General features: G+C 37.8%; 1 pseudogene; it reads left to right on the top strand.

Moving 5' to 3' along the window:
• The first annotated feature begins 5,891 nt into the window (after positions 1-5,891).
• LOC101048138 (large ribosomal subunit protein eL6 pseudogene) lies at positions 5,892-6,751 on the top strand (annotated as a pseudogene).
• Positions 6,752-24,947: the final 18,196 nt, after the last annotated feature.

Raw genomic sequence — 24,947 nt, 5'->3', positions numbered from 1 at the left:
TGTTTTGATACAGGCATGCAATGTGACATATTCACATCATGGAGAATGGGCTATCCATCTTCTCAAGCATTTATCCTTTGTATTATAAACAACCCAGTTAAAAATAATTCTTTTAGTTATTTTAAATGTATAATTAAATTACTATTGACTATAATCACCCTGTTGTGCTATCAAATATTAGGTCATATTCATTCTTTCTATTTTTTTTTTGTACTCATTAACTGTCCCCACCTTCCCCCACCAGTCCCCCACTACCCTGCCCAGCTTCTGGTAACCCACCTTCTACTCTCTATCTCCATGGATTCAATTGTTTTAATTTTTAGATCTCACAAATAAATGATAACATGTGATGTTTGTCTTTCTGTGCCTGACTTGTTTCACTTAACATGATGATCTCCAGTTCCATCCATGTTGTTGCAAATGACAGGATCTCATTCTTTTTTAATGGCTTAACAGTACTCCACTGTGTATATATACCACATTTTCTTTATCTACTCATCTGTTGATGGACACAAGGTTGCTTCAGAATCTTAGCTATTGTGAACAGTACTGCCACAAACATGGGCCCCTTAGGCTAGTTTTGACAGAATGGCTACATGATTGATTACAAAAATAAGTTATGTGGTGTGATCCAAAATTTCATCTAGAAAGATAAAAACTAATGGTCTGTAAAATTTCACTAAGATTGTTTAAATTTAGGAAAGTTATAGAAATCTAAAGACTCAGTGGTTACTTTGGTCATGTTACAGGTTTGTAACAGAAAGAGCCTAATTTTTGTCTATTTTCCCCTCTAGACCACAAAATCCTTGATGTCAGGGAATTTATCTTATTCATTGTTTGGTCTCCTGGACCTTAAGCATTGCCTGATACATATTAGATACATCATAAGTATTTGTTGAATAAGTAAGTGAATGAATGAATGAATGAGTAAATGGCTGAATAAAAAAATGATAAAATTATTCTCCATGAGAAATTTTCATTATCTTAATTTATACTGTGTGACTAGCTACCAAAGTCTTTAAAAACTGAATGCAAATCTTAGATTTCTGTAACTCTTTATACTGAACAAGTGAGAAAGGTGTGCACTTTCCCCATATACATACGCATACATGTTTGCCCACACTGACAAAGAACATGGGTAACTCATTCTATTGGAGGGAAAAAAATTGATCAAGAGTGTTTGTTTTCACTGTGAACATCACCAGAAACAAGATTGTTGCTGTGCATTTACTGGTGAAATGTTTAAGGGGCAGCTGTAGATAATTTGAGTCTGTGCTTCCAGATCACAGAAATCGGCGTTCACTTTAGAGATAGCAACTGTTTGTTTGCATTTGTTTTAATCTCACACCCAAGTTTTACTTGCTCCAATGTCATTTTAATATTGTTTCTTTGCCAAGGTCAGTAGGGAAAAACACCTGGTGTTAGGATCAAAGGTTAATCACAGGCACAGCTTCCATCTAAATAGAGGTGAGCATGGCTACTATTGACTCTGCAGGAATCTGCTGTTGAGCAAAAAGCACTGGTCTAGGCATTGGGTGTGTATTATTTGTCTTTTGCTGCCTAACAAATTATCCCAAAATCTTAGCAGCTTTATACAGAAATATTAACTATCTCACAATCTCTGTGAATCAGAAACATGGGCAAGGATTAGTTGAGTCTTCTGACTCAGGGTTTCTCAGTGGGTCACAAACAAGGTACTGATGGGGACTGTAGTCTCAAGGCTTGATGGCTTATAATTTCACTCACATGGTTGTTGACAGGGTTCAGTTCTTCATAGGCTGTTGGACTGAGGGCTTCAGTTTCTCTCTGGCTGTTGACCAGAGGCAGCCCTCAGTTACTTGCCACATGAGCTTTTCCATAGGGCAGCTCACAGCATGGCAGCTGGCTTCATCAAAGTGAGCAAGCAAGAAGGGCCAAAGAGAGAGTGCAAGCAAGATGGAAGTCACAGTCTTTTGCAACCTAATCACTGAAGTGACATCGTATCACTTTTGCTATGTTCTACTAATTAGGAGCATTTTACTAGGTCCAACCCACACTTAAGGATAGGGGATTACATGAAGACATGAATAGTAGGAAGAAGAGATCACTAGGAACCATTTTAGAAACAATCACAAAAGAAAATTTATATTTTAGTCAAGTGACAGTATACCAGCATGATACTGGTTATATTATTTTGCTGTTCACCCTCAGTTCTCCCATTTGCAAAATGGGGGGAGGGGTTGGACTGAATTGCCATTGTTGTTTACAAGATGTTAATAAGTTTATCCTACCTCTGGGATTGAATTGTTGGACATAAATGCCACACAGCATTAAATATTCTTTATTATTTTAGCTAAGCCTTTTGGCTTCAAAGAGTAGTGTCTTTCTCAAGTTACCACAAGGAAAGTTCTCATCCATAGTTAGGATCTAGGTAGTCTGAACTGAAATGGGAGGTAAAAGGTGATTCTAGGAATTCACTTCTTTCAATATATCCGAGAGGGCCTTTGTTATGGCATTTTTGCATTGCTCTGAAAATCTACTCCATTCTCTTCTGCCTTCTGCCTGACTTTTCCTTAACATGTCTTTTATTTACTCGGTTTCTGCTTTCTCACTATATAAACTTGCCATGGTCCATCATGACCTGGATCCTACATATGACATTTCCTATACACATCCTTTCAATGACTAATGTATTACATACCTCCCAGCGTACATACCTGAGAAAGACAATCTTAATGTTCTAGGTAATCTTTTCATGTCAGGCTTTTGGGGAGGTATGGAAGGTCAACACAGGCTCACTGTAAGTTATTGTACACTCGTCATTGTCTAGTGTTTTGAGTATCTTACACATGAAGAAATAAATCCAAGGACCATTTCTGAGGAGCTCAAAATTCTTCCACTTTCATTTATAGCCTTTTTTTTCTTTATTATTGATAAAAAATAGTGTACAACAAGATAAAATTCTAGGGTTGGGTATAAGTCTATGGTCTGTGTTCTAGACGCTATTAAAAACAGGAATCTAAACAACAGAAAAAATTAACTCAAATGTCTTGAGTGATTTGTTCTATTGATGAATTTGGAGACTATGACTTTCTGACCTCCCCTCACCTTTACCTTACCCTGAAGTATGGTGGGCAGAGAATTATCTGAATTACATACAGGGAAAAGGTTTTAATTGATTTCATATATTCTGAATGATTTCAGCTAAATGAAAGCTTTTGCTAACTTCCTGTTGACTTTCCAGTTTAGAATAGAGGTCACAGTAGAAAATTCAGGTCATTGAGGACATATTTACTTTGATCTGAAGTGAGAATGGAGAATGCCTTTAGACACACACACACACACACACACACACACACACACACGTGTGCCTGCGTGCGTGCATGAACACACATTGGTCTTCTCTCCAATTAGGAATCAATCTGGCTTTACATTTCCCTACTTTTGTTGAAAATAGAATTTCTAGCCTGCAATGTGATTTCACTGATGTACTACCCTTGTAATTAAATGAAGATTCAATGATTCATTTGTTATCCTTGCTTGTTGATATATATTTTCTTTTAAAAATCTCTTGAGGATTCATTTCTTCCAGAAAATCTTTTGTAACTTGATTCCTTAGTTGGGCTTTAATCAATTATATGCTTTGGGAGCCCAAAGAGAGATGAGTATTTATTTTTATTTTTTATTGTTTTTTGAGACGGAGTTTCATGTTTATTGCCCAGGTTGGAGTGCAATGGCGCGATCTCAGCTCACTGCAAACTCCGCCTCCCGGGTTCAAGCAATTCTCCTACCTCAGCCTCCTGAGTAGCTGGGATTACAGTCATGCACCACCATGCCTGGCTAATTTTGTATTTTTAGTAGAGATGGGGTTTCTCCATGTTGCTCAGGCTGGTCTCGAACTCCTGACTTCAGGTGATTCACCTGCCTCAGCCTCCCAAAGTGCTGGGATTACAGGCATGAGCCACTGCGCCCGGCCTGAGAGTTGAGTATTTTTAAATCCAGTCTCTTTATTTTACAGTTGAGAAAACTGAGACCAAGTACAACTAAGTGGCAGAGCTAAGACTGTAGTCCATGTTTTTATACAAGATTTAAAGACCTTTACACCGTAATTAGTCAACTAACAAAGTGTTATTGAGTATCTCTTCTCAATTGTAAGTTAGAACCTGTTACGGAGCTAAGATATATCAAGAGAAATTAGAAATAATCATTTCTCACCAAAAGTTCTACTTGTAGCCCTCAAATATGCGGGTTTACATTTCACAACAAGATCTCCCACTGTGGTAGTCAAGTCTATTGATCAAGTGTCCAAAGTTCTACTTTGGTTCTTCAACCACATTCAAATATATCCTGTTACTACTATTGGGGCACAAAGAATAATACTCCCAAAGTATGGTGGTTTGGCATGCTGAGCACTTTGACTTAAAATAAATTGGAAGGCTCTCCTCCCTCTCCTGAATGCAGGGAGAAACTCTGGAATTTCCTTATCTGACTAAGGAGAGATTTTTATTTTATTTTATTTATTTTATTTTGTTTTGTTTTGTTTTTGAGATGGGGTCTTGCTCTGTCACCCAGGCTAAGTGCAGTGGCGCAGTCTTGGCTCACTGCAACCTCCACCTCCCAGGTTCAAGTGATTCTCCTGCCTCAGTCTTCCAAGTAACTGGGATTACAGGCGCCCACCACTGCGCCTGGCTACTTTTTGTATTTTTAATAGGGATGCTGTTTCCTATTTTGGCCAGGCTGGTCTCGAACTCCTGACATCGTGATCTACCCACCTTGGCCTCCCAAAGTGCTAGGATTACAGGAGTGAACCACCGTGCCTGGACAGAAGGGTTATTTTTAAAAGAAATGCAATTGTCTTATGAATGCTTCCTTGGGAATCTTGTCAAATAACCAGGAATGATTAATCACTGGAGAAGAGAAGAGACTAAAAGTCATCAACACACCTGGATAGACTTTTCGTCTATGCTTCTGAGGGCAGTTTTGAGAGAATACCTGGGAAAGTTTATTTACATAAGAAGACAATCTTTGTTCACACTACTGTTCTACCGATCACCTTCCTATAACTTACTATTTGGTTTTCTAAGAAAATAATTTAAAAGATAATGTCTGTATCCAGGTCCATTTATTTTCCCTAAAACTTATTAACTACCTCTCTAAAATTGCCTGCAGCAACCTACTTCACTCTCCCCTGTGAAGAGAATGATTAAGTCTTAATCATCTGGCCCTTTTTGTCTCATATTTCTGGACTCCTGTGCCCATGTGTATGTTAATAAATTTGTATTGTTAACAGAGAAAACAAAGTCTGTAAAATATTTTAAACAGGTTTCTTCTGAGCCAATATGGAGTGACCGTGGCCCAGGGAACACCATTTCAAGAGGCCCTGAGAAAGTTCACATACAGCAGTCAGGTTACAGTTTAGTTTTGCACATTTTAGGGAGGCAGAAGTTACAGGCAAAGATATAAATCAGTACATGGAAGGTATATATCAATTTGGCCTAAAAAGGCAGGACATCTCGACATGCGGGTTTACAAGTCATAGGTGGGATTTTGGGATTCTTTAGTTTAGTTGATAGCTGGGTGAGAGAGTTAAGCTATTGTCTAAAGATTAGGAGTCAGTAGAAAGGAATGCTTGAGTTAAGATGAGGGAGCTGAGGGGGCGGGTGGGGGGTGCAAGGCCCTTGTTATGTAGATAAAGCCTCCTAGGTAGCAGCCCTTAGAGAGAATAGATGGTAAATGTTTCTTTCCAGTCCTTAAAGGCATCAGACTTTTCATCTCTCCTAGATCCAGGAAAGACCTGGCTGCATTTATGGAGATTCTCTATGGATGCAAATTTTTCCCGCAAAAGACAGATTTGCAGGGCCATTTCAAAATATGTCAAAAAGATATATTCTGGCTTTTTGCCATCTTGCAAGATGGCAGGTGAAAACGTTGAGAAGCCGGATACTAAAGACAAGAAACCCAAAGCCAAGAAGGCTGATGCCAGTGGCAAGGTGAAAAGGATAATTACCTCAAGGCTAAAAAGCCCAAGAAGGAAAATAGCCATTGCAGTCACAATCCTGTCCTTGACAGAGGAATTGGCAGATACTCCCAATCTGTTATGTATTCCAGAAAGGCCATGTACAAGTGGAAGCATTCAGCTGCTAAATCCAAGGTTGAAAAGAAAAAGAAGATGTTTCTTGCAAATGTTACAAAATCAGTTGGTAGTGACAAGAGTGATGGTACATGGGTGCTTAAACTTCTCAAAATGACTAGATATTATCCTCCTGAATATATGCTTCAAAAGCTGTTGAGCCATGGCAATAAACCCTTCAGTCAGCACGGGAGAAAACTGTGAGCCAGCATTACCCCTGGGACCATTCTAATCATCCTCACTGGACGCCACAGAGGCAAGAGGGTGGTTTTCCGGAAGCAGCTGGCTAGTGTTTTGTTACTTGTGACTGGACCTCTGGTTCTCAATCGAGTTCCTCTACTAAGAACACACCAGAAATTTGTCATTGCCACCTCAACCAAAATTGGTATGAGCAATGTAAAAAATCCCCAAACATCTTACTGACATTTACTTCAAGAAGCAGCAGCTGTGGAAGCCCAGACACCAGGAGGGTGAGATCTTCGACACAGAAAAAGAGAAATACGACATTACAGAGCATCGTAAGGTTGATTAGAAGGCTGTGGACTCACAAATTTTACCAAAATTCAAAGCTCTTCCTCAGCTCCAGGGCTACCTGTGTTTGCCCTGATAAATGGAATTTATCCTCATAAATTGGTATTCTAAATTTCTTTTTTTTTTCCTTTTGAGACAGAGTCTCTGTCGCCAGGCTGGAATGCAGTGGCATAATCTCAGCTCACTGCAGTCTCCACCTCCCAGTTTCAAGCAATTCTCTGCCTCAGCCTCCCGAGTAGCTGGGATTATAGTAGCCCGCCACAACACCTGGCTAATTTTTTGTATATTTAGTAGAGATGGGATTTCACCATCTTAGTCAGGCTGGTCTTGAACTCCCGACCTCGTAATCCATCCACCTCGGCCTCCCAAAGTGCTAGGATTGTAGGCATAAGCTACCGTGGCTGCCCAGTATCCTAAATTTCTTAAGGAAAACCTAATTAAATAACTGATGTCTATATATATATTGGGGGGGGGTAAAATATTTTAATTTCCCTCAGGGTCTTCTATCTGTCATGTGATGCTATAGCGGAGTCAGTTTGGAAATTAAGCCACGTTATACCTGGTAAATAAAAAACCTAACAAGGTTTTATGGTTTGTAGAGTTACTTAGCCTTTGCTTTGCATGACCTTAGGTCTCATTTACAACTTAGTATCTTATTGCCACAAAGAGTCTGGTTTTTCAGTCCTGTGCTCTCTATTTGAACTCTAATGCTTGTCAAATGTGCCTAAACTGCAAAAAGGAGTTAACTCCCTCCTGTCGTGGTTGGGAGTTCAGTTTTTCAGGTTTCTCTGGGGTCTCCTTGGCCAAGAGGGGGCTGTTCAGTCAGTTGGGTGGCTTAGAATTTTATTTTTTGGTTTACAGCATGCTTTTTCTTTTATTATTCTGCCTATTGTATGTCTGTTCAGACCTTCAGAGGGAAAGTTTCAACTTCCCTACACTACTTAAGCTAGTTTACCATGTACTATTGCTTCCATCCCATCTTCTCGACAGCCTGAACTCCTTACTCCTGAATACAATGTGTCCTATCTCCTTTGCAACTTAACTAGTGTCATTTTTTCTCTCTCCTTTCCACCTGCTAAAGACATTTGTGGTCTATATCAGGATCCTTTGCTTCCTTGCAGCATCTTTCATCTATTGTGCTCTACTGGGATTTCCCTTTGCTTGAAGCTCCCACAACAGGTAGAACATTCATTTATTATTCCTTTCACTTATTCATTGATACTGTATTATATTCTAGGTACTGGTCTAACTATGCGGATAAAGGGCATCGAAGACTTGACAACATGATTTTTACCCTCTCGATGTTTAAAACTGCACTTGGAAAAATAAAGCCGCATAATTTTGGAGAGATAACGTTTCTACAGATTAACTTATAAAAGTTTTCTTTTTAAATTCCCTTTTGTTCTGCTTACTCACTCAGATAGCAGTGTGTTCATTTTTGGGGTGATGTATATGGAAAGGATTGAAAACCAGAAGTAATCCACATTTTTCTGACTTTATCCAAAAGACTAAGTTTTTAGGGTCTCCATGATATTCTGAGGATGTCCTAGTGGGTTATCAAAGAAGATAAAGAGTAGTTATTGTGTGTTTTCAGCCATTTTCAGAGTTTTGAAAAAGCAGAGGGAAGAGCGGTTTTCTTCTCTTCCAGACTAGAAATTAATTTCCCCTGGGAAATGGAAGAAGAAGGAGAATCTAAGGATCTTCAGATAGCTTCCTGGATGTTCTGCTGGCAAACTCCCAAAGCTGATTGGCTCAATGGTGCATTTTACCGTTGAAAGTAGCAAACTATGTCCTTGTCCCAATGGAGATGTTGTTAGAGATAGGAGATGACTCAGCAGAAGCCTTCATGGACCGTGACTGAAAATCGGATGATCATTCTGAGCACTCCTCATCCCTGCCTCCAGTTAACATTTATGTCCCAAGACATAAGAAGCCTGATACAACATTGAGGAGAAAGTTGGGCACTATAGGAAGCACAGAGGCTTAGTAATCCATTAACCTGTTGGAATGGGTATTTGGAGTCAGAAGTTAAGTTAAAATACAAAAAAATATAACAGTGATAGTCTGTGTACCCATGAAACCGTAGATGGCATATTTCTGCTTTGTACTTTAGTGTAACATTCCCATCTGCCTTAGTTCATTTTGCATTAGTATCAAGGAATACCTGAGGCTGGGCAATTTAGGAAGAAAAAAGGTTTACTGGCTCACAATTCTACTGGTTGGAAAGTTCGTGATTGAGCATCTCCATCTGTTGAGGGCTTCAGGAAGCTTCCATTCATGGCAAAAGGCAAAGGAGAGCCAGCATGTGCAGAGACCACATGGTGAGAGAAGAAGAAAGAGAGAAGGGAAAGATGCCAGGCTCTTGTAACAACCAGGTCTCTCAGGAACTAACGGAGTGAGAAATCACTCAGTCCCAAGGGAGGGCATTATTCTATCCATGAGGGATCTACCCTCATGACCCAAATGCCTCCCACTAGGTACTACCTCCCAACACCACCAAACTGGGGGCTAAATTTCAAAATGAGATTTAGTGGGAACAAACAAACCATATCCAAATCACAGCATCATCTAATAAAATGTTCCCTTTAGGCATCCCAAATAATTAATACAATTTTTCTTCATTTGTAAGCTGAACAATGTGTAGTATAAAAAATATTATTAAAAACTTTTAAAAACACTCGTTGTTGGACAATATGTAACATGTCACTGTATTCCAATGTTCCACAATGTCCTCAACGAAACTTCCTTCAAGTATGACTTGAGAATCTGTCACCAAAACAATCAAGGCAAAGAATTAAAGCAATGTAAAAATCTGCTAAAAGCAAAACATGTTCTAAAATCAAACGTCTCATTTCACAATAAGTGGCAATGGCCTGCCTAAGAAGAAACCTTCCCTCAATTCGTTGTCACAATCTTTTCGTGGCTTTGAGGGATGTTCTGTGATACAGGAATTTTTTTTTTTTTTTTGAGAGTACTGTGATAAAAGGTTTTTTGTTCCCTATAATTAGCCTACTGTTGGACATTTTTGCAAATAAATATTTAACCCAGCTATTTAAAATCAGTGATTGGCCAAGTGAATTTTTCTCTCCTGCTGAGTGGTGGCCTCACTTTCATGCATTACACCAGATATGTGAGGGTTCATTCAGCATGTTCATAGCAGAGTAACAAAAATTGGGAGCTATTGGGCATGGCTGGCTATCCCATCTGGAAAGCCTGGGACATGGAGGTGATCCCTGTGGAATAAAATTTGCCTTTTTAAATTTGTATCCTAGCCAGTCATATCAATACTGTCTTCTCCACTCAGGAGTCCCCAGGAAAAAAGTATTATAGGTTCACTCTTAGAAGTCAAAGGAGACGATATTTATCAAACGGAGGAAGATTTGTTCCTACCAAATAAATATTTTATCACCAGACCTTACCTTATCCAATACAGTAAGAACTTATCAAGTATGTTCAGAAACTGCTTTGCTTACTATCATGTGTACTCCAAAGGAAGGATTTACATGGTAAACTTGAGTGAACACTGTAATATAAGCAGAATTGGCCATCATAATGACAAAAGAAGGAAATTTTACATTCTTATAAAGGCATTTTGACATTTCATTATGCATGTAGAGTTTATTTTGCCCTTAGCCTTTCCTCTATGGAAAAATGAAACTAATTCAGTTTCATATTGATACTATGGTTGAGTTGCTAAATATGAGTATTATTATAATTTATAAATCATAATCTCTTGGTTGCCATTTTAGTCCCTCAAAAGGGCTTCTTGCTACTCCAGTAAGATTTTGTTCTTACCTCTTCCCCCTACTGCTCCACTCTCAGTGTGTTGCTTTTGCATTGGCATTAATGTAATATAAGGGAAAGTGTAGAAAATTATATCTAAAAAAATTGAGTAAAGTTTTAAAGATTGTTTTTGCTCCTATTTAGACCCAAGGCAACAGGACAAAAATATTTTTTAAATGGCAAAACATTGGTTATAAAAGGAAAGCAAGCCAGACTTTAGAAACACACACACGCACACACACACACACACATACACACACACACACACACACACACGCTATCACACAAACACACACACACGTAAACCTGGATGACCATCATAGCATGGTGTTGCAAACCGTATTTTCTGGCCAGGATGCTTGAGTAGGTTACCATTTTCTTGCAGGCTTGGCATCGCAATATTGTGGTTATAGCTCATAAACATGGTTTATAATGTAATTTTCTCCAAATTTATATCGGTGAAACCAAGTGACCAGAAAAATGAGTTAATTTGAAGGCCATAATCCAATATTAAAATGTTAATGGCATTGAAGAGCCTCTAATCCTTCCAAATGAGGTCTTGACATATCAGAGATAATAAGCCATCTTGAAAAGATCCTAAGAACCAGGTCTCTGGGCAGTGGTTTACAAACTAGACAGCATCCATTCAGAATATTTTCCATCCCCATTTAGGAAGCAAATAAATAATTACTATTTTAAGGGGAGAATTATAACATTTAAGCATTCTGAGGGTTACATATTTTAAGGAACAAATTCCTTACTGTCTGATTTTTAATTCTCCATATGTCTAATGTAATCCTGCTACTTTTCAAAAAATATTTAAGTATTCAATAAAGTGCACTAATTATACATGTATAACTTGATGAATTTTTATGATTCAGATCAAAATAAAGAACATTTCCTGTACTCGGCTACCTCATGTCCGTTTTCAATCACTACCTTATTTATTTATTTATTTATGAGCTGGGGTCTCACTTTGTTGCCTAGGCTGGAGTGCAGTGGCATGATCTTGGCTCACTGCAACCTCTGCCTCCTGGGTTCAACCAATTCTCCTGCCTCAGCATCCAGCGTAGCTGTGATTATAGGCACTCACCACCATGCCTGGCTAATTTTTTTGTATTTTTAGTAGAGATGGGGTTTCACCGCGTTGGCCAGGCTGGTCTCAAACTCCTGACCTCAGGTGATCCACCTGCCTCAGCCTCCCAAAGTGCTGGAATTACAGGTGTGACTACCGTGCCAGGCCCAATACCCCCTTTTTAGAGATAAAATGTATCTGACAGATAAACAACATCAATTAACTTTGCTTGTGAATGAATTTAATACAAAGGAAATTATACAGTATACAGCTAGTGCTCGACTTACCACCACGATTGGTTCCGACAGACCAGTCGTAACACGATTTGGTTGTAAGTTGAGTTTGCTGTACCCAGTCTGGGATAACAGTTGAAATGGTGCACGCAGAGATGGTAGTGCTGCCGGAAGCTGGTCCGCACTGTTGTACGCCCAGCTGGGCAACATTTGCGCTGCCAGGCGCGGAGCAGTCGTGGCTAGCGATTGTGGTCGTAAAGTCGAATGGTCGTAAGTTGCATAGGTTGTAAGTTGATCAATACCTGTATGTCATTTTTGGTCTGGCTTCTTTTACTCTTCAAGTCTATGAGAGCTATCCATGTCACTGTATGTTTTTGTAGTTCATTTTTATTGTTGTATATTATTCTATTATATGCGTATACTACAATTGATATCTCTTTCTCCTATTGATAGGCATTTAGGTTGTTTCCAGTTTAGGTTATTATGAATAAGGCTACTATGGGCAAGTTTGTATATGTCTTTGGAACATATATGAACTAATTTTTCTTGGTTATTTCCTAGGAGTTAATTGCTAGGTCATGTTTATCCTAAGTAGATACTTGTTTAGCATAAGTAGTTACCATCAGTGTTTTAAAGTGGCTTTACCAATTTACATTCCTACTAATAATCTATATGAAAATTCCAATTGATTCACATTCTCACATCCTTGTCATCACTTGGTATTATCAATCTTATTAATTTTGGAACTTCTATTCAGTGTGCAGTAATATCTTATTGTGATTTAAGTTTGACTTCTCCTGAGAATTAAAGAAGTTGTATATCTTTTTATTAACCAATTAACCATATGGATATTCTTGGTAAAGTGCTGGTTCAAGTCTATTGCCTGTTTCTAAATTTGGCTATTTGTCTTTTTTTGAATATTTATTTATAAGAGTTCTTTATGTATTCCAGATATGATTCATTTTTTATAGATCTAAAAATGTTTCTCCATTTGTAGCTTGCCTTTTTTACTTTCTTAAAAGTATCTTTTGATGAACAGAAGTTCTTAATTTTAGTTAAGTTCAGTTTATCAATCTTTTTTATGGTTAGTCTTTTTGGTACAATTTTAAAGAAAAATTCTTACCTTTTCTAGTTTTGCTTACTGGCCAACAAAAAAATACAATAATTGAATCTAGCATTCTTATTGATGTGGACAATCAGAAAACTTTAAAATGCTATAAAACTTCACTAGAATAGCTAGAATTTTAAAGACTTTCAGAAAAAAAAATGTTGGCGAGGATGTGGAGCAACCAGAAGTGCCATTGCTGGTGGTAGTGTAAAATAATATACTCACTTTGGAAATCCATTTGTTAGTTTCCTATAAAATTAAATGTACACCACTCTATGACCCAAAATTTCTACTTCTAGGTATTTACTTAAGAGAAATGAAAACATATGTCCACAAAAAGCCATGTATAAGAATGTTAACAACAATTTCATTTTTAATAGCCCCAAACTGGAAATAAATGAAATATCCACCTATAGATCAGATAAGCAAATTGTGGTTTTTTCATACAATAGCATAATACTTAGCAGTAAATAAAGAATTACCGATACAAACAATAACATGAATAAGTCTTAGAAACATGCTAAGGGCAAGATACCAGACACAAAGAATACATATTGCATAATTGAATTTATATAAAGTTGTAGAACTTGCAAATTATTATGTAGTGGTAGAAATCAGAACAAGCTGACAACTTTCAGTTCTAGAAAATATTTTTCTTGCAGAGAAAACACACTAAAGAGTTGATGAACAATGCAGGGAGAAAAATTGTATTGTCTGAAAGACAAATGCAAATCCTACTGGCAGATAGTTTCAGTTTCTATTTGAGGACATCAAGATGGCAACATTTATTATTAGCAGCCCAGGAAATATAAACATGTGTGTCTGTGTTAAATGCTTTATTCTCTGGTACTGAAGGACATTTGGAAGCTTCGGTTCATAGGAAACCAGTCATTGTGGCTATTAGGGAGGTGATAGTCAAAAGGATGAAAGGAGTGGAGGAGAGGCAGAGCCCAAGACAAAAGGAAAGAGGAAGGTCCCCTCTGCTACCCAAGAGAGAGGTGTGTTATTAAAAAGCTTCCAAACACAGAGTGGTGAGAGAGAATGTGTTGCTTATTGTTAGCATGTGCCATTGTATGACCTTTGGACTGTTGAATTTCAGGTTTCAGCTTGCACTGATGCTTACTTCTCTTTTCTTAGTCTACTTAATTAGGCCACAAGCAATGAGGCACTATAATTTGGTCTATACTAAGTACAGCTACAGATGGAATTATTTCCATATTATGAGGGAATGAGAACTAAAACAGAGAAAACATAGTGTCTGTGTTTTCCACTCCAATGTGAAAGATCTTTTGGAAGGCCTAAGGCTCACTATTAGCATCTTTGAGATACTTTGTCTTTTTCTATGAGTTCTATATGTAGGAGGGGTGGCCATGATGAAACATATTCATTCAAGAGGTGAGGCTCAGAAATGTCTGCTGAAGGATAAGAAAACTGAGTAAGTACATATACTCTCGGTAGGAATGTACATTAGTATAGCCACTCTGGAAAACAGTATGTAGTTTCCTCAAAGACTTATAGAACTACGATAAGATCCAGCAACCCCACTGCTAGATATATACCCAAAAGAAAGGAAATCAGCATATCAAAGAAATGTCTGCACTTCCATGTTTATTGTATCCCTATTCGCAATAGCCTAGATATTCTAGATATTGAATCAACCTAACTGCCTATCAATGATGAATGCATAAAGAAAATACGGTATGTATACACAATAGAATACTATTCAGCCATAAAAAGAATGAAATCCAGTCATTTGTGGCAACACGGATGGAACTGGAAAACATTATGTTAAGTGAAATAAGCCAGGCACAGAAAGATAAATATTCCATGGTCTCAACAATATGTGGAAACTTAAAAAATTGATTGGAGTTGGTGAATGGAATGGTGGTGACAAGGCTGAGAAGGGTAGGTGGAAGGGAAACATGAAGAAAGGTTGGTCAATTGGTACAGAAATACAGTTAAATTATTTTATTTTATTTTTAATTTATTTTTAAAAAATTTATTTTATGGCCAGGCGCAGTGGATCACGCCTGTAATCCCAACACTTTGGGAGGCTGAGGCAGGTGGATCATGAAGTCAAGAGATGGAGACCGTCCTGGCCAACATGGTGAAACCCCATCTCTACTAAAAAAAGAAAAATACAAAAATTAGCTGTGTATGGTGGCACGCACCTGTAATCCCAGCTACATGAGAGGCTGAAGCAAATCACTTGAAACTGGGAGGCAGAGGTTGCGATGAGCCGAGATTGTGCCACTGCACTCCCACCTGGTGACAGAACAAGATTCCATCTCAAAAAAATATATATTATTTTATTCTTTTAAAGACAGCACTCTGTTGTCCAGTCTGGAGTGTAGTGGCATGATCATAGCTCACTGCATCCTCAGACTCCTGAACTAAAGTGATCCTCCCACCTCAGCCTGTTGAGTAGCTAGGACTAAAGATACATAACTAGGTCTACCAGGCCTGGCTACTTTTTAAATTTTTTGCAGGGATAGGGTTTTGCTCTGTTCCCCAGACTGGTCTCAAACTCCTGGACTGAAGTTATCCTCCTGCATCAGTCCCAAAGCACTGGGATTATAGGAGTGAGCCAGTGTGCCTGATCCAAGAATACAGTCAGATAGAAGGAATAAGTTCAATAGCATAGTAAGGTGACTATAGTTAATAATTTGTTGTATATTTGAAATAATTAAGAGAGAAGATGTAAAATGTTCCCAACACAAAGAAATAAAAAATGTTTGAGATGATAGATATCCCAATTATTCTGATTTGGTCATTACACATTGCATACATATATCATAATATCATATGTATCCCATAAATATGTACATCAATTATGGATCAATTTTTTTAAAACTACAATATCTAGAAAATATAAGAAAACAGCAAACTTGAAGCATCTCTAAGCTCAAGAGTTGGCCTGGTCATATTAACTAATCCTTGGTGTTGCTAAGAGCTAGCTTGGCACTTACAGCTAAACCACGGTGTTTTGTTAAGCGTAAACAATCACACAGAACATCAGATTCAGATAAGCCCACACTGTGACCACGATGAATCAAGAGAAAATAAGACCACTTTTTAGCCATGTATGAAGAGAAACAAAAGCATGATCATTGTTCAAACCACAAAAATGATCAAATGGCTTTCTATCTTGCCTAATGTAACTGATGCTGCCTTATCAATGACAGTGTTAGCCTCATATTAGTCTTCCTTCCTTTAGATAAGATACATTATGATACTCAATAATAGGATTATCCTTTTCTAACAGCATGTAATCTGGAATAAAGTCTTGCTTCCTGAACCTTCCTCAAATCACCCACTACAAGTTCAAATATTATGATAAATCCTAACACCCTCTATTGAAATGCCCTATGGCTCCCCATAATGTTCATTCACTCTCATTGTATTAAGTCAATAAAGCCAACTTTGACTGACTATAGGTGTGCTCCTGGTGGTCTTCAGCAGAAGTACATTAACAGAAGTATTAAGAAATTGAGTGGAATTTTCAAGACAATGTGAATACCAAGAAAAATCACACCTTGTGGACCATCTGCATCTAGGTTAGTAGCAAAACTCAATTATGTCCCACTTGAGAGACTTCTTGTACCTCAATCATTTTTAGCCTGATCTCTTGGCTACTAGAAGCAGAAAGAAACAAAACTTGTATGCATCATATGGAAACCTTGTATTGAATATGTGCCTTACTTAGATAAAGCTGCCCAGGGGAGAGGTGTATGGTGTCAATATTTAGTGGGTCAGAGATGATAGACATCTTTGTCAGAAAATGGGCCTCATGGAATCTGGAGAAAGACAGACGGAATAATCCCTGGGGTGACTGACATAATGGAAAAGCATTAAGAGAGAGTGAGGCTGAGTCCTGGAGTCCTGTCCATAACACTGACATCAGGAGAAAATGTTCTCTGTGCCCCAACCCTGGCCCTCACCCAGACATACAAATGCCACTTTCCTACAATGACGCTTGGTGAACAAATTCATTCCCAAGGCTCTGGTTGTTTTGTGAAGACATTGTCCTTTTGACAGGACATTTACACTTAACGTGACTATATGGTAGTTAAAAATCAGGTTCTGGAGTCAAAAGTACCTGAGTTTAAATCCTAGCTGCATCACTTATAAGTTATTGATCTTAGGAAAGTTCGTAACCTCTTAGTGTTCCAATTTCTTTATCCAAGTAACAGAGACAATAATAACTGTACCAACTGTACCTACTTTGTAGGGTTTTGTGTAAATGGTTGCATAGTATTTGGCATATGGTAAGCTTTCAAGGAATGATAGCTATTGTTCATATAATTGGTCTATCTTTGGAAGTATAATGATGTTACCTTTTCCTAGTACGTGAATATTTGTTTTAAGAGAGTTTTAAATAGATGTCAAACATAATTACGTAGTTACATGTGTACATATACACTCAAATGCACATGGATACATATCCGTACACAGAAGAACACTTGCATTCATGGGTTTTTCATGAATACTGGGCTGGTCCTTAGGTGGGTAAATGTTGTCAATGTATGGGGCTCAGGTTAGCTCAGGAATGAATACAAACCTGTAAAAGGCTAACAGTGAGTTTGTAAATGTCCAAATCTTAGTGATGATATATTTTACTTGGATTTTCCTGAGCTCTTTCCCTAAACTTAGAAGTTTGCTTCCTTAAATAATTTGACAGCACCTCTTGTCATTTTACATCTTCCCACTAGTTCTTATCCTAGAAGTTATCGTGAATGTTAATACCAGCCGTCTCCAACAGTGCTTTGGCTACAGAGGCACCAAAGAGCTGAGGTGAATCATTATTTAACTATTGGTCATTCTTGTCTCTCAAACAGGGGCATATCTGAAAGAAGTTCCAGTAGACCATAACTCCAAAGTCTACACAGTGATAACGTTTTTTTATTAAAAATAGTTTCGAATGACCACTCATAGCTTACAATGCTGTTTCAAAGGGAAGAATCAGGGAAACCATCTAACATAGGGGAAGTGTAATGGAAGATAAGTCAGAGTGGAAAAAAATAGCTTGTATTTGTGAATTTGACGAAAACACATGACCATATGAATCACTGCTAGGGCCCCTTCCAGGGCCCTGAGGTTAAGCTGTTTTAGTAATGCTGCCAGTGCCTCCAGCTCTCCCAGGCTCAGATAGAGTTTCAGTTGCAGTTGTCAGTTGTTCATCCAAAGGAATAGCTATTTTGTACAGACTGGTGGGAGAACAGATTTAGGATTGCCTTTCTAGGTGTTGGGCATGGACTGTGTCTGTCTTATTAGCACTGAATCCCAGGGTCAGCATAATGCCTTCCACAGAAGAGGAGCTCAGTAAACATGTGCTGTATGAAGGAAGAAACTAAGAATTCCACCCCCAGGATGACAGGGATAGTGAATTCCAACGATTTATTGAATGAGGGATAAATGATACAGAGAATGTACATAGCATTAAAGTTTACAAAAGTCTTTCATGTATATAAGAGGTTGGCAAACCACAGCGCATGGATTGGTAGGTCAAATCTAGTCTGCTGCCTTATTTTGTAAATCAAGTTTATTGGAATACAGCCACACTCATTTGTTTACCTATTGTGTAAACTGTTTTCCTGCTGAAATAGCAGAGGTGAGTAGCCACTGATAGCACATGGCCTGCAAAGGCTGATATATTTAGTATCTGGATCTTTAGTAAAGTTTATTGACACCTCATGCATATTATCATATTTTGAGCCTCATTTCACGCGTGTGAGGGAGGTCAGAACTTAGTATCTCATCCTGACAGATGAAAAAAATTGAGACTCAGGTTAAATGTCTTTGCCTGGTTAGTTATATATCAAGAGTTGATGTTGAACCTAAATTCTGGGACCAATTCGGGTGTACCACAAATGTAGGTTACTAAACTACTTATAAATGAGCTCATGCTGTGAACCATTAGAAACGGAAAGCTGTTTTCAGAGGAGCTCAGTAAAGGAAGCAAATTTCAGTGTTTCCCCTAAGGCTTTTGGGCAAGCTTTGCAGAAGTGCCACATATTCCTCAGGCCTTAACAGTTTAGTCTACCCCATCCAACTTTCAACTGCAAATGTCTGCCTTTCTTGTTTAAGTGGGAGGCCACTCTGCTTATATGTAAGGCAGGCTGGAACTTCCAGGAAACAATTTCTCCCAAGAGAGGCTAATGCCTGACAGAAGTTGGTATATAAATACCCCAGCTCCCTTTCTCCTTGGGTTAAAACCCCTCAAGGCATAGGTTTCACACCACTTCTCAGAGTTTCCCTGTAGAATAAGCTCTAGTTGCCCACAGTGGAAGCTGGCTTGAGAATGCATCCTTTATTGGCTGTCTTCTCTGTTTTGTCACGTTTCCCCACTCTCCTACCAATGTTATCTGCATCTCCCAAATAAACTACCTGCACTCCTTCTCTCAGATTCTGCATTTGGGGAAACCCAAGCAAAGACAGCTTTGGATAAATGGAAGCAGTCTTAAGAAGAGTGAGTATTTGGCCTCATTATGAGAGTTTACTGTGATGTTTCATAGGGAAGGATCAGTCATTAGGTTGGGGTTAATCTTTTGTGGTTTATTTTATTAACCCAACAACTAGTTTGCTGATGAGGGCTCACTTTTCCTACAGTCACTGATCCTGGAAAATGCTCACCTGCCATGTGGGGAGAAAAGTCTGCATCAGCCAAGACACACATGACTGCTGCTGCTGAGGTGGAAAATGCTGCAATGTCATCAATCAATGCCTTCCACATGCTCTCAGCAGAAGGGCAATTAGTGTTACTCAGGATGAAAACGAATATAAGGCTGTGGATGAATGGGTTATTGAAGAGACTATCGAATCAGCCTGGCTGTTAGAAGTGGCCAGAGGCAGTGGGAAGGCTCCTTGTCTGTGCTGGGCAACAGCTAGTGTAGAGCAGCCTTCTGTCTCAGGCTTGGAAGGGGTCAGTCAACTGACAGGAGGATTAGTCATTTTTACCAGATTAGTCATTTTGATCACTTCCCTCCTTCTGGGTTATCCTCTCAACAGACTCAGCAAGTAGGGTGCATCTACTCATAGGGCTATGGCCATATTTTCTTTTATAAAAGCCAGAAAATTGAATCCCTTCAATGTAGTGACATTACTTTTCGCAAGCTTTTTTTTTTTTTTTTTTTTTTTTTATCTCTGCCTTTGGCTCTCTCTCATACTGTCTATATTTCTCCCATTGGCTCTTTCTGCCCCTGACCTGTCTCTCTATCTCTGCTTCTGTCTCTTTTCCCTTCCTCTCTCCCTACCTCGTTTTTCTATCCCCTTCTCTCTTTCCTTCTAGTTTCTCTCTTTCCCTGCTTACCTTCCCCTGCTCTGGTCCCTCCTTCGGTCCTTGGAATGTTTTCTCATGTTCTGATGTTCTTTAAGGTAGGTTCATTTACTGAATCCTTGATAGATCTCCCATAGAAAAGCACTTATAATGAACATCTTTCTGTTATTTGTGGGCAAATAACGCCATATAAAATCAGATTAATTTTCAAGTAAAATTTCCTCTTGGTCTTTAAAAACCTGACTCCTGAAGCTCCCCAGAAGGACAGACTGTCTGCTTCTCTGTCTTAAAACATTATCCAGGCAGCAAGGCACACAAAGTTCAGCCATCTTTTAGAAATAGGTGCCAAGTATTGTGCCTTGTTCTGTTTGCCTACAGAAGCAGGAGAAAAAGTGGTAAAAGGTGAAAGGCGGCTATAAAGATCTGCTGCTCACTGCCACCTGGGGCTGTGGTTTATTGGCTGTAGTTCACAGGTGGGGCTCTAACAGAAGGGAAGACATAAGCAGCTCTCACACCAGAATGGAGCCAAGATGTCCACAGGCTTAGTGACTGGATCTGAGACATCCCTGATACCATCACAGGGCTGAGACCCAGAACTATAAAAAAAACCAAACCTCCTGTTTCTGTATTATCAGTCCAGAGGTAGAGGTACTAAAAACCTGCTGGGAAGCAGCAATACGAGAGAAAGGGAGAGAGCTCTGTCTCAAAGACTCAAAATGGTCTTATAAACCCAAACTCCAAAGAAAGTAAAGAAATTGTGTGTTAAGAAAGGTGGCTGACAAAATCACCACTCAAACATGAATTCACTCAGGATGAAATTTAAATAATTTGTAAAAGTTTAAAAAAGACTTGATCATAAGCAAGCCTAAGATATGTTGAAAACTACATTTTTATAAAAATAACAAAAAATTATATATATAAAAAAAAGCAGACTTGAAAGAACAAGGGTGGGTAGATATGAAAGGAAGCAAAACAAAACAGAATGAAACATATAGTTAATTGTGTTAAAGGCTCAAAGGATAAAATGACCTGAAATCTGGATGTATTTGAATAGAGAACTTGTGGATCAGAAAAGTCTTGAAGAATTTAACCTGAACATAGCACACAGATACTGATATCAAATATAAAAGAACAGTCACAATAAGGTTGAGGAATAAACAGGCATAATGTGAATTCCGTGAGAAAAAAGAGAGTGGGAAGTTGAAGAGGCAATATTTAAGAAAATAATGGGCCAACATGTTGAAACCCCATCTCTACTAAAAATACAAAAATTAGCTGGGTGTGGTGGTGTGCACCTGTAGTCCCAGCTACTCGGGAGGCTGAGGCAGGAGAATTGCTTGAACCCGGGAGGCAGAGGTTGCAGTGAGCCGAGATCACGCCACTGCACTCCAGCCTGGTGCCTGGCAATAGAGTGAGACTCTGTCTAAAAGGAAAAAAAAGAAAAAGTGAAGATTTTCTATAACTGACAACAGACATGAGTCTTCAAGCCACAGACATATTGCAGTGGAAATAAAGAACAGCAAGAATATAGAGAAAATACCTTAAAAGCTACCAAATAAAAAGGCAGATATAACAAAACAATTAGAGAACAGACTTCTCTTTAACAATAGTTGCAAGGAGACAATGGAGTAACATATTCAAGCAAGAAATTTATGTGCATATAAATTCTTAAGAATGAAGGAAAAATTAAAATATTTTCAGATTTGCAAAGGCTGTATTTATGACTCACAGACTCCTGTTGAAAGAAATATTACACTATGTACATTATCAAGAAGAGAAGTGAACACAGAGGGAATGCTTAAGATGTGCAAAATCACAATGAACAAATAAATTGGTAAAATATGCCAGTAAGTTTAATTAATGACTGAAAGAAGTAATTGTTTTGTATAAACAAGAGTAAAACTAAATTTCAAAGCAACAATAAAATGATCGAGTTGTTCAATGCACGGTTAAAGCAAGCTAAAATCTTTGCCATTGGAAGGAAGATAAATAAAACTGGTTAACATTGTATTGCTTCAAAAATTTATATGCAAATATGTTTTTAAGAGTGATGAGTTCTAAAAAATATATATAAATTAAATTCACCCAGTAAAAGACATAGATTATCAGATTAGACTAAAAGTGAAAACAAAATTTGCCACCTTAATTTATAAGAGAAATTTCTAAAACAAAACCATATATAAAGGGTTAAAATAAAGACCTGAAAAAAGTGCATTAGATCAATATTAGCCAAATTAAAACTTGGATAATAATAGCAATACATAAAATGAAATTTAATTAAAATTATTACTAGAAATAAAGAGAAACATCATATAAACAAAAGGAAAACTCTACCAGAAATAATAGAAAGAAAAGAAAAAGGAACTTCTTAATTTGATAAAAGCTCTGTTAAAAACTCACAATAAACTGGGCACAGTGGCTCACAACTGTAATCCCATCACTTTGGGAGACTAAGATGGGAAGATCACTTGGGACCAGAAGCTCAAGACCAGCTTGGGCAATATAAATAACAACCTGTCTCTAAAAAAATTCTAAAATTAGCCGGGTGTGGTGGTGCACGCCTGTAGTCCCAGCTACTCAGGAGGATCACTTAAGCCCAGGAGTTCAAGGCTGCAGTGATCTGTGATTGTGCCATTGCACTTTAGGCTGGGCAACAAAGTGAGACCCTGTTTCAAAAATCAAAACCAAACTAAACACCTATAGTGAACATTGTATTTATTAATTTTTATTATTGTGTAATATGATATGTAAAAATTGTGTATAAAACATACATATAAATTAAACATATGTAAAATATGTACAAATTAAAGAACATATTTTTAAAAGAGAATTTAATATCATTCTTTTTTTTTTTTGAGACAGAGTTTCGCTCTTGTTGCCCAGGCTGGAGTGCAATGGTGCAATCTCAGCTCACCACAACCTCCGCCTCCTGGGTTCAAGTGATTCTCCTGCTTCAGCCTCCTGAGTAGCTGGGATTACAGTTAACATCATTCTTAAACAGAATTCTGCTTTTTGTCTAAGTCATACAATCTGCATATATGATTATTTGACTCATTGCACTTTAGAGAGGTATTTGCATCCAGATAAGGTGTTTGATTTTCAAAAAAACTAAAAAGTAGCTCAAAATTAGTTTACGGAAACATAGGCAGAACTTTTCCACCTTGAACTTCTCAACATCACACTCTTTCCATATGATTTTCTACTAGTAAATGATTTTTTACCATTATTTAAAAATTAATTATTGTCTAATTAATAGCTAAGTATTGCTTGTTCATATCAACACAAAGGCATTTTGGAATGAAGGATATCACATATAAAATTAATAAGTGAGTGGCTTAATGGGAAATTTTTGTAACATCGAAAACTAGAGTCAAAGGATTAATACTACAGTATACAAGGAAATCAAGCAAATCAACAAGATAAAGAAAAGAAAAATAAGAAAATGGGCAATTTCTATGAAAAGGAAAGTCACAGAAAGTGAATTCTAAATGGGCAAACAACAATAAGAAGAGATGCTCAACCTCAGGTAATGCAAAGTAAAACAGCAATACACCTTTATTCTCGTTTTATTGTCAAAAAATAAGTCAGAAAATTTCAAGGGTTTGTGAAAAGGTGAGGAAATAGAAACACACATGCACTGCTGGCATGCAGTAGACTGGTGCAGTTATTGTGAACAAAAGCATTGGTATCCTAAGAGAAATTATGCAAATTCCCAATGAACTGGCAATCCCACTCTGTGTAGAATGTGATAACACCCTCACACAGGTGTGTAATTGTATATGAATAAACTTATTCATTGGAGCATTGTTGCCATCCATCAATAGGGAAATGGATAAATGAAATGCATACTATACAGGAATTAGGAGCAACTGCATTGTGGAAAGATCTTAAAAATGCACTCTCAAGTTAAAAAAAGAGAAACAGATGATATCTACAAGACAATACCATTATATAAATTTAAATACATACATTTTATACTTTGCAAAAATGTATATATGCCAAAGGAGATATAACAAATATGTTCAAGTGGGTTTCTGGTTGTAGTGGAAATGCAGCCACTGGTCTGCTGGTTGGTGATAAAAGAAAATAAAGCAAAAAAAAGAGAGTGACCATGTGCCACCCCCTGATGATAGTATTACCACCAGTGTAGGGAAAGAAAGGACTCAAATTCTGTATCTGGAATTAAATAAAAAGTGATTAATTTTTGTCTGTTTTTTTAATCGGCCTTCATTCTTATTGAATTCTTTTATTAGTAACTGTAATTATTCATTATAATGTCTTAACTTTTTAAGATAACATGCATGTTAATTGGGGTTAACTTTATTTCCATTCCCTCTTTTCATATATAACTTACTTTACCTATCTCCTTAAATAGCCTTGAACTTTCATAATGTTTTAAAATATTTACATTCTGAAGGAACAAAAATTATGTGCTAAGGAAACTCTCTTTTGTGCTGCCATTAACCTTTTCAGTATAAATTCTATTACAGGCTACATAGGAGATGACAGAGTTTTACCTTAAAACCCATTGTAAACACACTATGTTGATGACATAGACTCCACACTGTGTGTATCTACTAAATGAGTCTATAAACTTCACTAACAGAGTTGCAGGATGTTCAAGTTTGAAGATATTATTTGATCCATCATTTTACAGAGAAAGAAGCTGAGGTTTAGAGGAGGTAAGTGACCTGCCTGATGACACGCAGCTCTAGTTTTAGAGCCAGAACTAGACCCAGCCAGGGCCCTTTACATCGAATTTCCTTGATCAGGCAGAGATGCATTTACCATGAAGCCACTGAAGCCTAAGCTTCAGGGCCCCTCACTTGCAG

Source organism: Saimiri boliviensis, chromosome X, assembly GCF_048565385.1.
Source record: "Saimiri boliviensis isolate mSaiBol1 chromosome X, mSaiBol1.pri, whole genome shotgun sequence".
NCBI lineage: Eukaryota > Metazoa > Chordata > Mammalia > Primates > Cebidae > Saimiri > Saimiri boliviensis.
This window is presented reverse-complemented; position numbering and strand designations above follow the sequence as displayed.